Source organism: Oryctolagus cuniculus, chromosome 11 (assembly GCF_964237555.1).
Source record: "Oryctolagus cuniculus chromosome 11, mOryCun1.1, whole genome shotgun sequence".
Taxonomy (NCBI): Eukaryota; Metazoa; Chordata; class Mammalia; order Lagomorpha; family Leporidae; genus Oryctolagus; species Oryctolagus cuniculus.
In genome coordinates this window covers 15,917,025-15,930,200 of record NC_091442.1, presented here as the reverse complement: position 1 = coordinate 15,930,200, position 13,176 = coordinate 15,917,025, and the positions used below count along the sequence as shown (strand labels likewise).

At 45.5% G+C, this 13,176-nt stretch overlaps 1 protein-coding gene across 12 annotated transcripts in view; it reads right to left on the bottom strand.

Moving 5' to 3' along the window:
* Positions 1–13,176, bottom strand: part of PTPRT (protein tyrosine phosphatase receptor type T) — a 1,128,555-nt gene that overhangs the window by 885,011 nt on the left and 230,368 nt on the right. The window lies entirely within an intron of this gene.

Here is a 13,176-nt window from a genome sequence, read left to right as displayed (position 1 = left end):
GTCCCTGGTCTCTCCTTTAAAGCCAGGACCCATGCACAAGGCATTTCTTGGTTCCAAGAATGGCAGACATCAGCTGGAATTTTCAAAAAGACTTCCTAAGCCCTAAGGGCAATTTCAAAAAGCAGCAAGCACAGGAGACAGAGGCCTGGTTCAGTTGGCCATGAACAGTGCCAGTCTTCTACAGGGACCTCACTCCCTGTTAGGGACTTACCAACCTGTCCCATCGCACACCCCTATTCCTGGACAGGACTGCTCACGCCTCCCAGGACTGGCCTCCTTTCCAGGCACTGAGGCCCTCTGACCACCCTGGAGCACAGAGGGCCTGCACCTGGACCACCCAACCCATGACCACCTACCAGGAGCAGCTGCATACACAGTCACCAACTAGCTCACAAGTCAATTTTAATGTCTACTTCATAGAAGTCTTAGTACATTCCTGCTGCTATAAAAATGCCTTAAAGATTTATAAATAATAGACATTTATTCTCACAGTTCTGCAAGCTGGAAAGTCCAAGACCAAGGTGCCAGCAGATCCCTGGTGTCTGGTGAGGGCTGCTCTCTGCTTCCACCGTGGCACCTGCAGCTCACGTGGTGGAAGGGGCACAGAAACAGGATGCCACAGTCCTTCTATAAGGGCACAAATCCCAGCTTGAGGGCAGAGCCCTCATGACCCAGGCACCTCCTAAATGCCCTGACTCTCATTACCACTGTAAATGGGAATTAAGTTTCAATATGGATTTTCAAGGGACACATTCAACCCGTAGCAGCAGAGATGAGTAAAATATCTCAGTCAAGCCAAAGAAAGCACCTCCTCTCCGGGAGTGTGGTCACCACCCTGCACCTGTCTCTGCCTCCCTCCCCCCCAACAGTAGGATCACACAAATGCACATGTACACCTGTGTACACACTCACACTCCTCTTCAACAACTGGCTCCCTACAAAAGCAAGTGCTATAAGCAGCAACTCCCACAGTGATATAGAAGTTGCAAACTATACCTGAGCAGAGAGTAAAGAGTGCCTCAAATATTTCATTTCCCTGTCTTGGGAAAACATACCAGGACAGGTAGAACTGTCCTCATTTATAAATCTCACTAAAAATGAAAAATATAACCAATATTGGGCCAAAGAAGATATTTTTATAAATTAAACAAGAAGGAATGAACTATGTAGAGAAAACACACTTTTCTAAAATGATTTATTGCATGAAATGCCATTAAATTTCAGACTATCTGCTTTGTGTGCTCCATAAATTCATGGAAACCTTGTTTCTATAAAAATAACTTTTTAAAAAAGGAGATAAACAGAAATAAAAAAGAGATGTAGTTTAAAAGCCAGAAACAAGTTTAAAGATAAGCAATTAAAACTAAGAAAGAATGTTCAGAATTCAGTGGTTGATAAGAATTTTAATGCACTTAACAGCTAGAAGGAGCAAAACTGTGGAATACAGAACAGTGATATGCAGAATGTAACTTTCCAAAAGTGAAAAAGAAAAGAAAGCAGCAGTGAGGATTGTGATGGTGTTGCTGGTTCTCCAGAAAGGAAAAAAAAAAAAAAAAAACAGCTATTTTCTTTCTTCCTGAAAGTAGACCTTGCCATTATGGTCCCCAGGCTCAGAAATGCTGGATTTGCCAATGATTGCATATAACTTGGTGCTGGCTGGAAAAAGAAAATGAGGAAATGAGTCCCTAAGGAGAAAGACCATGGTTACATTTGGTTGGAAGGATGCAGAATGGGTAACCTGGAATACAAGGAAGGAAACGCTAACACAACGTATATCCCAATAAGGTGCTTCACAGAAATGAGCAAAGAGGCAGGCACACATGTCTTTGGGATGGGAGAAGAAGATCAACTCCGCTTCATTCTGAAGAGATGGCATAGGGGGGAGAGGATCTGAACGTACCAGGGGAAGCTACTGTGGCCAGCCGAAGACTGACCCTCTAGAAGATCCACGTCCCACTGCCAAATCAGTAACTACGGGTCTCACTTGGCCAAAAAGATTCTGTGGCTGGAATTACATTAAGGATCTTGAGATGGAGAGATTACCCTGGATTCCACTTCAGCCTCAATGTAATCCCAGGAGCCTCTATAAAGTAAGAGACAGGCAGGAGAGTCAGAGAGGAGACGTGAGGACAGAAACAGAGGTGGGAGTGACACAGGGCCATGAGCCCGGGCGTGCAGGTGGCCCCTAGCAGCTGAAAGGGGAGAGGAAATAGGTCCTCCTCTGAAGCCTTCAGAAAGAACACAGCCATCCTGATATCCTGGTCTTAGACTTAAGACCTCAAAGCCATAAAACAGTAAGATAATAAATCTGTGTTGTTGTCTTAAACCGTTTGCCCACAACAATGTGTTATAACAGCAATAAGACCCCATTTAAAAGAGGAAAGGAAATGCAGATTTAACTCTCAGCTTCTGTATTTTCTTTTATTTATTTTTTTTACATGCAGAGTGGACAGTGAGAGAGAGAGAGAGAGAGAGAGAGAGAAAGGTCTTCCTTTGCCGTTGGTTCACCCTCCAATGGCCGCTGCGGCCGGCACACTGAGCCAATCCAAAGCCAGGAGCCAGGTGCTTCTCCTGGTCTCCCATGGGGTGCAGGGTCCAAGCACTTGGGCCATCCTCCACTGCACTCCCTGGCCACAGCAGAGAGCTGGCCTGGAAGAGGGGTAACCGGGACAGAATCCGGTGCCCCGACTGGGACTAGAACCCGGTGTGCTGGCGCCGCTAGGTGGAGGATTAGCCTATTGAGCCGCGGCGCCGGCTTTCAGCTTCTGTATTTTCTGCACAGCTCCCGGGGTTGATGCCTTCCTATCATTATGAGATACCAACATTTAATATGGTAATAACGTGGAATTTCCACAGGAAGTTCTGAATACCGAAACTCTGGCACAGCGGTCAGCCTGTTACTGTGGGGAACCAGTGCAGATAGAAATCTCCCATTAATGACTAGAAAGAAAATCAGAAATGTGAAGGACGAGGGAAATGTGCTACCCAAATAAGAATTCCTAAAAAGCAGATTAAAGCAGTTAGAAAGGAGGCTGTAGTCACCGTCCCAAACATCCTCAGTATTTTCCCAAACCTCCAAAAAAAAAAAAAAACTGAGCTATTTACGTTGGTAAAGATTTATGTGAATAACGAATCATCTCAGACTTCTCCTCTACAATACTAGACTGAAGCAGCTCCTGGCTGATTACCTATAGAGGCTGTGTACAGAAGAAACACAGGGATGTCTCAACACGCAGGAGAACTCAGAGAGCACAGGCAGAAGCACCGGCACCACCCTCCCCTGCCCACTGCCAATAACCAAACAGGGCTACCTGTGGAGGTTTTACAGTGAGCACCGGACAAGCTGAACAGAATCTGCTTAAATGCTGATATAAACACACTTGTAAGCAGAATATAAATGCAGTTAATAGTTCTCTTTAAAAGACAAAGGATTTTAAATGATAATGATTAAACTAGAAATGTGGAGGGAAATCCCACAGGACTCCATTAACAGCTGAGGAAATGGATAAAGGTTACGGAAGGCAGGGCAGGCATTTGGATTACCAGTTAGTTAAGAAGCCTGCAACCCCTACCCAAGTGCCTGGGTTCAATGCCTGGCCTCAGCTCCTCCTCACTGCAGCTTCCTGCTAGCGCAAATTCTAGGGGGCAGGAATGATGGCTCAAGGAAGTGGGTCTCTGCAACTCATGTGGGAGAATCTGATGGTGTTCCTGGGTCGCAGCTTCAGTCCAGCCTCAGCCACTGCTGGCATCTGGGAACTGGAGCACAGGATGGGGGAGCAAGCTTGTAGGCCTGCTCACTCGCCCACTTGCTCTCCCCCTCCTCCCCGCCATGTGTGTCTGCCTGCCTCTCTCTGCTTGTCCAATAAAAGACAGAAAGTTTACATAAAGGAATATAAAGCTATACCACCTACCTCACCTGCAAGGGGAATAAGCAATAACATAGCTTGCATTTTAAAAGTCATCAGAGGGGCCAGTGTTGTGGCTTAGTGAGTAAAGAGCTGCCTGTGACCCCAGCATCCCATATGAGCCCTGATTCAAGTCCTGGCTGCTCCACTTCCCATCCAGCTCCCTGCTAATGCACCTGGGAAAGCAGTATTTGGGCCCCTGTACACACCTGGAAGACCAGGATAAAGCTCCTAGCTCTGGATTCAGTCAGCCTGGTCCAGCTCTGGCTGTTGCAGCCATTTGGGGAGTAAACCAGCAGATGGAAGAGCCCTCTACCTCTTGTCTCTCCTTCTCTCTATGTAACTCTGCCTTTCAAACAAATAAATCTTTTTTTAAAAAGCAACTAGAAATCAGTTTGGGAAAAAGCATGTTTTAAATGTAACCAAATATACCCGAGAGTAAAACTAAAAGCAGAATGTTAAATGTACACCTACTTAGCAAGTGAGGAATTGGCCAGTCTTTTCCTAAGCGCCAGATAATACATATTTCAGGCTTTGTGGACAGCATGCAGCTTTGGTGCATACTCTTTGTCTGTACTGAAACCCTAGCCCTGGTGCTATAAAAAGAGGAGAGGAGTCGCCAGGTACCGCGGCTCAATAGGCTAATCCTCCACCTTGCAGCGCCGGCACACCAGGTTCTAGTCCCGGTCGGGGCGCCAGATTCTGTCCCGGTTGCCCCTCTTCCAGGCCAGCTCTCTGCTGTGGCCCGGGAGTGCAGTGGAGGATGGCCCAGGTGCTTGGGCCCTGCACCCCATGGGAGACCAGGAGAAGCACTTGGCTCCTGCCTTCAGATCAGTGCGGTTCGCCGGCTGCAGCATGCCAGCCGTGGTGGCCATTGGAGGGTGAACCAACGGCAAAGGAAGACCTTTCTCTCTCTCTCTCTCTCTCACTGTCCACTCTGCCTGTCCAAAAAAAAAAAAAAAAAAAAAGGAGTGGAGTGCCCAACCCTGCACTGGCATGGAGGAAAGAAAGAATAAGAACTTTAAAACAAGCCTGAGAAACAGGATGCCTGAATGAGGGTGAAAGTCAGATACACACAGCAGGCAGGACACTCAGTGTAAATAGATTCAGCTTCCTAAGGAAAAGACAATGACTCACAGAGCCAAAGTCAGGTGTATTTAAATATTTTCCATAAGACACAATCTTAAGTAATTAGATTCCAAAAAGGTTAAATTTGAAAGAACAGGCGGTTTAATAGCCAAATGTCAATAGAAAAAAAAATGCAGGTGTACCAATATCCATATCAAAGTAGAATTCAAAGACAAGGCATTAAATTGCACAAAGAAAGTCATTTTGCATTGATAAAAGGCATAATTCACAAAGAAATCTTAACTATCACGACCTTTTCCACAGCAAGTCACACTGCACTGAACTATATAAAGCATACTGTGAGAAACTAAGAAAACGAAAAAACCACAGTAACGGGGTGGGAACTCAACCACCTTTCTAAATCCTGACAGATCAAAAAGGGAAAATTTAAATAAGGATAAGGAAGCCACAACTTAACATCATTAATAACACTGATTTAAAAGACATCAATCGGATTTTTCCCTACACAGAATTCTTTTTCTTGTGCTTTGAGTAGTTTAAAATAACAATAAGGACACACACACACACATATACCCTCAACAAATAAATGTTTTTAAGTTGTATTATCTGGTCATGAGGCCAAAGTTTAAACCAAAGGTTAAACAAGATTTAACCAATGATAAGTTTAAAGACAGAGTAAAAGCTGCAACATAATACTATTCATTTTGTATAAAGATTATTTCCAAAACTTCCAAATGATGTCAAAAAATCACAGCAATTATAGAACAAAAACCAGTATCATGAGTATAAATATAGACCCCTCCAGAATTAAGAAACCAGTTCCACCATTTATGAACAAAGAATATGACCCAATTTCATTCCAGAAATACAAGGATAGTTGATCACTAATGAATCAATTAATATATTTAATCTAAGAATAAATACATTTTTACATCAGAAGGCCTTTCAATGGATGCTAAAACATATTTGATTGGAATAAACATCTAGTTTTGATTTAAGTTCTTGGTAAAATAGTTTCATTACTATTATTTTGAAAGTCATTAACTACCTAGGAAAGCCAAAATAATAAACAGAAAAGCTACTGTAACTTATACTCAAGTTTAATAAGATATTCAGCACAGAAACAACGGAATCAACTTCAGCCTTTCCATAAAACCTCATCAACCAATGAGAAAATAAGAAGCCGAGGAAGAAGACCTCCCATTGGCTCTATACACAACTTCCCTTAATGTCCAGTTTCACGGCCCAGGACCCCAGAACCAAAATCCATAGACATTCAAGCTGCTCATATAAAATGGCACTGGATTTGCACAGAACCTACAGAGTGCCCCTGTACACTTTAAACCATGACTAACTGACTTTTGATACCTAATATAATGTAAAATGTTTTGGAAATAGCTGTTATACTGTATTGTTAATGGATTAATGACAAGAAAAAAGTCTGCACATACATATTTGGTACACATGCAATCTTTTTTCTAATATTTTTGTTTCACAGTTGGCTGAACCTGCAGATGTAGTCTGCAGACACAGAAGGCCACTGCATACACACAAACACACCCACACACACAATAAACGGACCCCTATACAGACAGAGGTGTGCTTATAAATGTTTAACAAAAGGCCCTCTGGGAAAGAAGGGCTTGATTTATTGCATTTTCTGATGTTTTTAAATACTTCCAAAAGGACCTAATTTCGAATGATCAACAAGGCACCACTGGAGGCAGAACTCAGAAGAGATGTGCAATGGGATACCATTGTAGAGATACTCCTCTACCTAAAATGGGGTTAGGTCCTGAAAAACCCATGTAGAATGAAAATATCGAAAGTCTAAAATGTACTCCATATGCCTCACCTACTGAACAGCCCAGCCCAGCAAGACAGTTCATTGTAGATTATTGGTTGCTTCCTCTCAACCAATGCAGCCGCCCAGCGCTGCAAGGCAGGCAGTACTGTATCCGGCATCACTAGCCTAGCAAAAGTCAAAATTCAAATCCCAAAGTACTATCACCATCTTAAAGTCAAGAAATCATAAAAAAGTCAGGACCATCTTCATATACAGTGTTCCCACCATATATCATTCAAGAGTATAAATAATAAAATGTAGCAGGAAAATAAGGAAGTCATGAACTTCAAGTGTTTATCATCTTAGTTTTAAAATATAATTTACATAGTGATAGGTTTATGTAACCAAAATCCAAAATTTAATCTATAACACCAAAGAGTACCTAGAAGAATTCTACAAAGACAATAGTGTTCAGAGAATGAGACTGAGTTACTATAAGGCTAGAATGTCCAGCAAAGGGTGGTGCCAAGCCCTAGAGAAGTCAGAAGCCCTGGTCTCCATCCAGTGGGGTACAAAGCTACCCTAACAGTTCATTCTGGCCCACGTGGGAGTGGCTGTGATGGAAACAGCCAAGAGGATGTGGGAGACCCAAGAAGCCAGCAAGGCCACATATGAGACGGCACATCTAAATAGTTTTTTTAGAATTTAGTTATTTTTTGCACCTTTCACCAAATTACCTCCCACAAAGTTTAGACAATTTCTGATTCTACCTTAAGTGTGTAAGACTATTTTCTAACATGCTTGCCAATGCTGGGTATTATACAATTTTAATTTTGTTTTCTTGTTTTGTTTTGAAAGATTTATTTATTTATTTGAAAGAGCCAACAGAGAGAGGAGAGGCAGAGAGAGATCTCGAGAGAGGTCTTCCATCCGATGGTTCACTCCCCAATTGGCCGCAACGGCCTGAGCTGCACTGATCCAAAGCCAGGAGCCAAGAGCCTCCTCTAAGTCTTTCATGTGGGTACAGGGGTCCAAGGACTTGGGCCATCTTCCACTGCTTTCCCAGGCCACAGCAGAGAGCTGGATTGGAAATGGAGCAGCTGGGTCTTGAACCGGCACCAATATGATATGCTGGCACTTCAGGCCAGGACATTAACCCGCTGTGCCACAGTGCTGGCCCCAATTTTGTTTTTAAGATTTATTGGAAAGGCAAAGTTACAGGGGGAGAGAGGAAGAGAGAGAGAGAGAGGAGATCTTTCATCCATTGGTTCACTCCCCAAATGGCTACAATGCCTGGAGCTGGGCCAATCCAAAACCAAGTGCCAGGAGCTTCTTCTGGGTCTCCCATGTGGATACAGGGGCCCACGCATTTGCACCATCTTCCATTGCTTTTCCCAAGCACATTAGCAGGGAGCTGGATTGGAAGTGGAGCAGCCAGGACTCGAACCAGTGCCCATATGGGATGCCAGCATCCCAGGCTGCAGTATAACCTGCTGTGCCACAGCACCAGCCCCCTAGTTTTACTTTCCTTCATCCGATAAGTGGAAATGGCACCGTAACTCCATCAGCACACCTGCTAGCTCACGAAGTTGGCAATATCTCAGATACTTATTGGCTCATTCCATGTCTACTTTTGTGGAAATCTGTCTATCTCTGTGCTCCCCTGGTCCCTGTTACCACCTTTATAAAATTATTTGTTCATTAATTTGAAAGACAGAGCAACAGACACAGAGAGACTGGGTGGGTGGAAGTTCTTCTATCCACTGATGGAATCCCCAAATGACTGCAACAGCCAAGGCAGGGCCAGGTTTAAGACAGAAGCCAGTGAAAAGCCCATGAGAGTATTTCAGGCATGGAAAGCCAAGACACTCTGGCAAAAAGATCTCTGTGAGTGAGATCCCAGTGGAAAGAACAGGTCTTCAAAGAGGGAGGTGCCTTTCTCTGAAGGGAGGAGAGAACCTCCACTTTGACTATGACCGTGTCTAAACAAGATAAGAGTCGGAGAACTCAAGGGGCTTCCATAGCCTTGGAAACTCATGACTGGTGCATAGGGAGATTACTGATGCCATAAACAGGAGTGTCAATTTGTAAAGTCAACAACAGGAGTCACTGTGCACTTACTCCTCATGCAGGATCTCTGTCCTTAATGTGCTGTACATTGAGGCTTAATGCTATAACGAGTACTCAAACAGTATATTTCACTTTGTGTTTCTATGGGGGTGCAAACGATTGAAATCTTTACTTAATGTACACTAAACTGATCTTCTGTAAAAAAAAAAAAAAAGAAATTATCAATTCCCAACTTGACTCTCACTGGGATTAAACATGACAATAGGTCTGATCTGATTTCATCATCATTTAAAAAAAAATCATCTATTATTTTTCACTTTTTGTTTTTGTGTGAGCAAACTGTTGAAATCCTTACTTAATGTATACTAAGCTGATCTTCTGTATATTAAGATAATCGAAAATGAATCTTGATGTGAATGGAAGGGGAGAGGGAGTGGGAAAGGGGAGGGTTGTGGGTGGGAGGGACGGTATGGGGGGGGAAGCCATTGTAACCCATGAGTCGTACTTTGGAAATTTATATTCATTAAATAAAAGATAAAAAAAAAAAGACAGAAGCCAGGAGCTGCTTCTGGGTCTCCCACGTGGGTGGCAGGGGCCCAGCTTGGGCCATCTTCTGATGCCTTCCAAGGCACATTAGCAGGGAGCTGGAACAGAAGTGAAACAGTCAGAACTGAAACTTCAGTATGGAATGTTGGCATCACAAATGGCAGCTTAATCCACTGGGCCACAGTGCCACCCACCCCTTCTTTTACTACCTTATCCTAGCCCCCCACACACCACGTCCATGTCACACAGTCTGGCATGGCTGTGTATGTCCTTCTTGCCACAAGACTGCAAGACACTGTGTCTAATGCATCCCTGCATCTGCAGCAGAATGAACCATCCAACCTGGAGCAGGTGCACAGAGCTTTTGCCAAATGCACAAGACAGTCGCCAGGAAGTGGCCAAATCAGAACCACAGTAACAAGGTGCTGCTTTCCCAGCTACCCAGAGCTCTGCCAACATTATTAACAGCAACTGGGCACAAACAAGAAGAAACACAAAAATAGAATGAGGCTGTAGTTCATTCCATTACACACGATCATCAGGCAGAGAAAAGTTTGTGAAATTCAAGGAGAATTTTCCTCAGAAAACACATTTCGCGTGAAAGACCATTTCAATGTACCTGTGGAACTGTCAGAGAAAATTAGATTCTCTGCAAATAACATTCACTTGAGTCTCTGCTTTATTTCTAAAGAGTTCCCCTGCTTAAACTTCCATTTGTTGTGTCTTTACAACAGCTACTGTAAGAGAGGCGTTTGGTCTGGTATTATCTACTCATCAGACACTGGAAGGGCTCTGTGGGAAGGTGATACAAGGTTTCAGCAGACGACACGTTTAGACAAGTTTACTGTGACATCTGAGCAGGAGCTCAGCTCTGCCTTCTACAGCTACTACAAGACCCCCTGAGTGCAGGAGCTGCTCCATCCACTTGATGATTGGATAGGTGGACTCCTGGTCCCCCAAAGTTGTGTCTATCTCCTAATCTCTTAAACTTGCGAACCTGACCTTATTTGGAAAACGTGCCTTGGCAGATGCAATGAAGAATCTTGAGATAGGAACATCCTCACTAACCCGGGACCAAAGTCCTTATACGAAACAGGAGGGGAGACACAGACACGTGGAAAAGGCCACATGAGGACCGAGTTAGCAGAGTCCGTGATGCAGCCACAAAGAACGTCAAAGGTTCAAGAGCAGGAACAGATACCCCTTAGAAACCTCAGGGAGCGCAGTCCTGCCAACACCCAGATTGCAGACTCTGGCCTCCAGAACTGAGAGAGAGAACCAGTGTAGGTTCTTGTAAACCACATCCACGGTAATATGTTACAGCCGCCCTAAGATCTACCACAGCCACCACTCCTGTTCACCAGCCCCTGGACACCTTTGTGACATCTGTCTTCTCCCAGTCTCCCATGCTGCCTCCTTCTTGTCCTCAGCTGCCATTCAAACTCCTGCAGCAGCCTCCTCACTGGTCTCCCTGCGTTCAGCCGTGCACTCTCTCCCTGCCCTGCCAGATGTCAGAGAGAACTTCCAGACATGCATCTGCCTGGCACCTTCCATCAGTGGCTGCCAACCCAGTTGTGGACACCAGGATGAAATCCAAGATGCTTAATTTGTGTCCATGGATTCCTACCACCTGGCCCTCGGGTGCACTGGGCACTATAAATCTGCAGACAATCCTCTAAATACCCTCTGTTCTAGACCAGACAGCCTCTGCACTCAGCACCCTGGACCTGTGAGGCTGTCACCTGCTACTCCTTCCGCTGTGCATACTCTCCTGCTCAAGCGCCATCCCCTCTCTGAGGACCTCTCTTTGCCCTAACATCTTTCTCACCTGCCACCCCAAAAGAACTTGATTGTGTCCCCTCCCACTCTCTGCAGCCCCTCCTGGGCTGCAGTCCAGCCACACCTGACCCCACTCATCTGTGAACCTGTCCACTTCTCTGTTAGCACGTGAGCTCCTCTGGGGCATGGTCCTTCCTTATCTGACTCATCTTTGTATCCCAGAACCCAGCCCAATACCTGGCTCACAACAGGGATCCGACTCAGAGACTAATGGAGGGGTGGGTGGACATAAGAATGTGTGGATGAGCACACAGATGGGCAAAGTGTGAAATGAACTGACAAGCGCTCAGCTGACTGAGAAAGGAGTCAAATGCAGCAGGGTGGCAGGACACAAGAGGAACACCTGACAGGTATGCAAATGATCCCTGGGTGACAAATCTAAAGCTCACTGAAGGTTAAATGCATCACAAGAACAGTATTTCCTGGAGCTGGAGCATCGGAACTGGAAAACCACTTTCACATGCATCAGTTATTTAGTCCTCACAACACCTGATGAAGTAAGGCGCGACTATTATGTCTACTCACAAGAAAGGAAGCCACAGCCCACAGAGCTTGTGGACATTAGCTGGGGTCCCAGAGCCAAACCCAAGTCTTTTTTTTTTTTAATTAATTAATTAATTTTTTTTTGACAGGCAGAGTGGACAGTGAGAGAGAGAGACAGAGAGAAAGTCTTCCTTTTGCCCTTGGTTCACCCTCCAATGGCCGCTGTGGCCGGTGCTCTGTGGCCGGTGCACTGCGCTGATCCGAAGGCAGGAGCCATGTACTTATCCTGGTCTCCCATGGGGTGCAGCGCCCAAGTACTTGGGCCATCCTCCACTGCACTCCCGGGCCACAGCAGAAAGCTGGCCTGGAAGAGGGGCAACTGGGACAGAATCCGGTGCCCCGACCGGGACTAGAACCCGGTGTGCCAGCGCAGCTAGGGGGAGGATTAGCCTAGTGAGCTGCGGCACCGGCAAACCCAAGTCTTAAGTCTACACCGTCTGTCTGTCACAAGCCTAGGACCTCCTGCCCTCCAGATCAGCCCCTATAGGTTCCATTCACATCTGTGCTCCAAGTCACAGGGGACCTACCAAGCACTAAGACACAGGAGTGTTGTCAACATTTGACTGTGTCCATGGGGAACTCAGGAACACACCCGGTTTGCCTGAAAATGACGCATAAGGGTGCAAACTGACAAGCCATCATCCACTTCCAGCACCACCAGTGACCGGTGAATGAATACTGTGTTGATTCCCACGCGATGGAAGAAGATGTCGCTTATGGAGTGTCAGATGTATGCTGGCCTGAGGGAAAATCCACTCTTGGGGGTTGCTGTTGTTCTCAATTTCCCCCTCATTTTATTGCCATAAAAAAGGAGAGAAGATTCAGCAGAAAAGACGATTCTGCTTTGGGGTGGGATTGGGCATCCCTCTGGTGTATTTCCCTCTTGCTTTGCTGGAATAATCGAAAGTCAGTCAAAACACAGGTGTGAGAAGATGGGACCTGGGGCTGGTGCTGTGGCTCAGTAGGTTAATCCTCCGCCTGTGGCACCAGCATCCCTTACGGGCGCCAGTTCTAGTCCTGGTTGCTCCTCTTCCCTTCCAGCTCTCTGCTATGGCCTGGGAAAGCAGCAGAAGATGGCTCCTGGCTCCTGGCTTCGGATTGGTGCAGCTCCGACCATTGAGGCTATTTGGGGAGTGAGCCAGTGGACGGAAGACCTCTCTCTCTGTCTCTCTCCCTCTCTCTCTCTCTCTGTAACTTTGCTTCTGAAACAAATAAAAAAAAAATCTTAAAAAAAAAGAATATGGGACCCAGTTCTGAAAGTAGCCAGGTGTCCTGGGCTCCAGACCAGAACTTCACAATCCAAAAGTCATGGCTGCAAGGCATCCAGAGTGAAACCAGGACCACCAGGCTCTCAGCCAGCCACACTCACTTCTGTTCCACCAAGATCACTGACAAGTC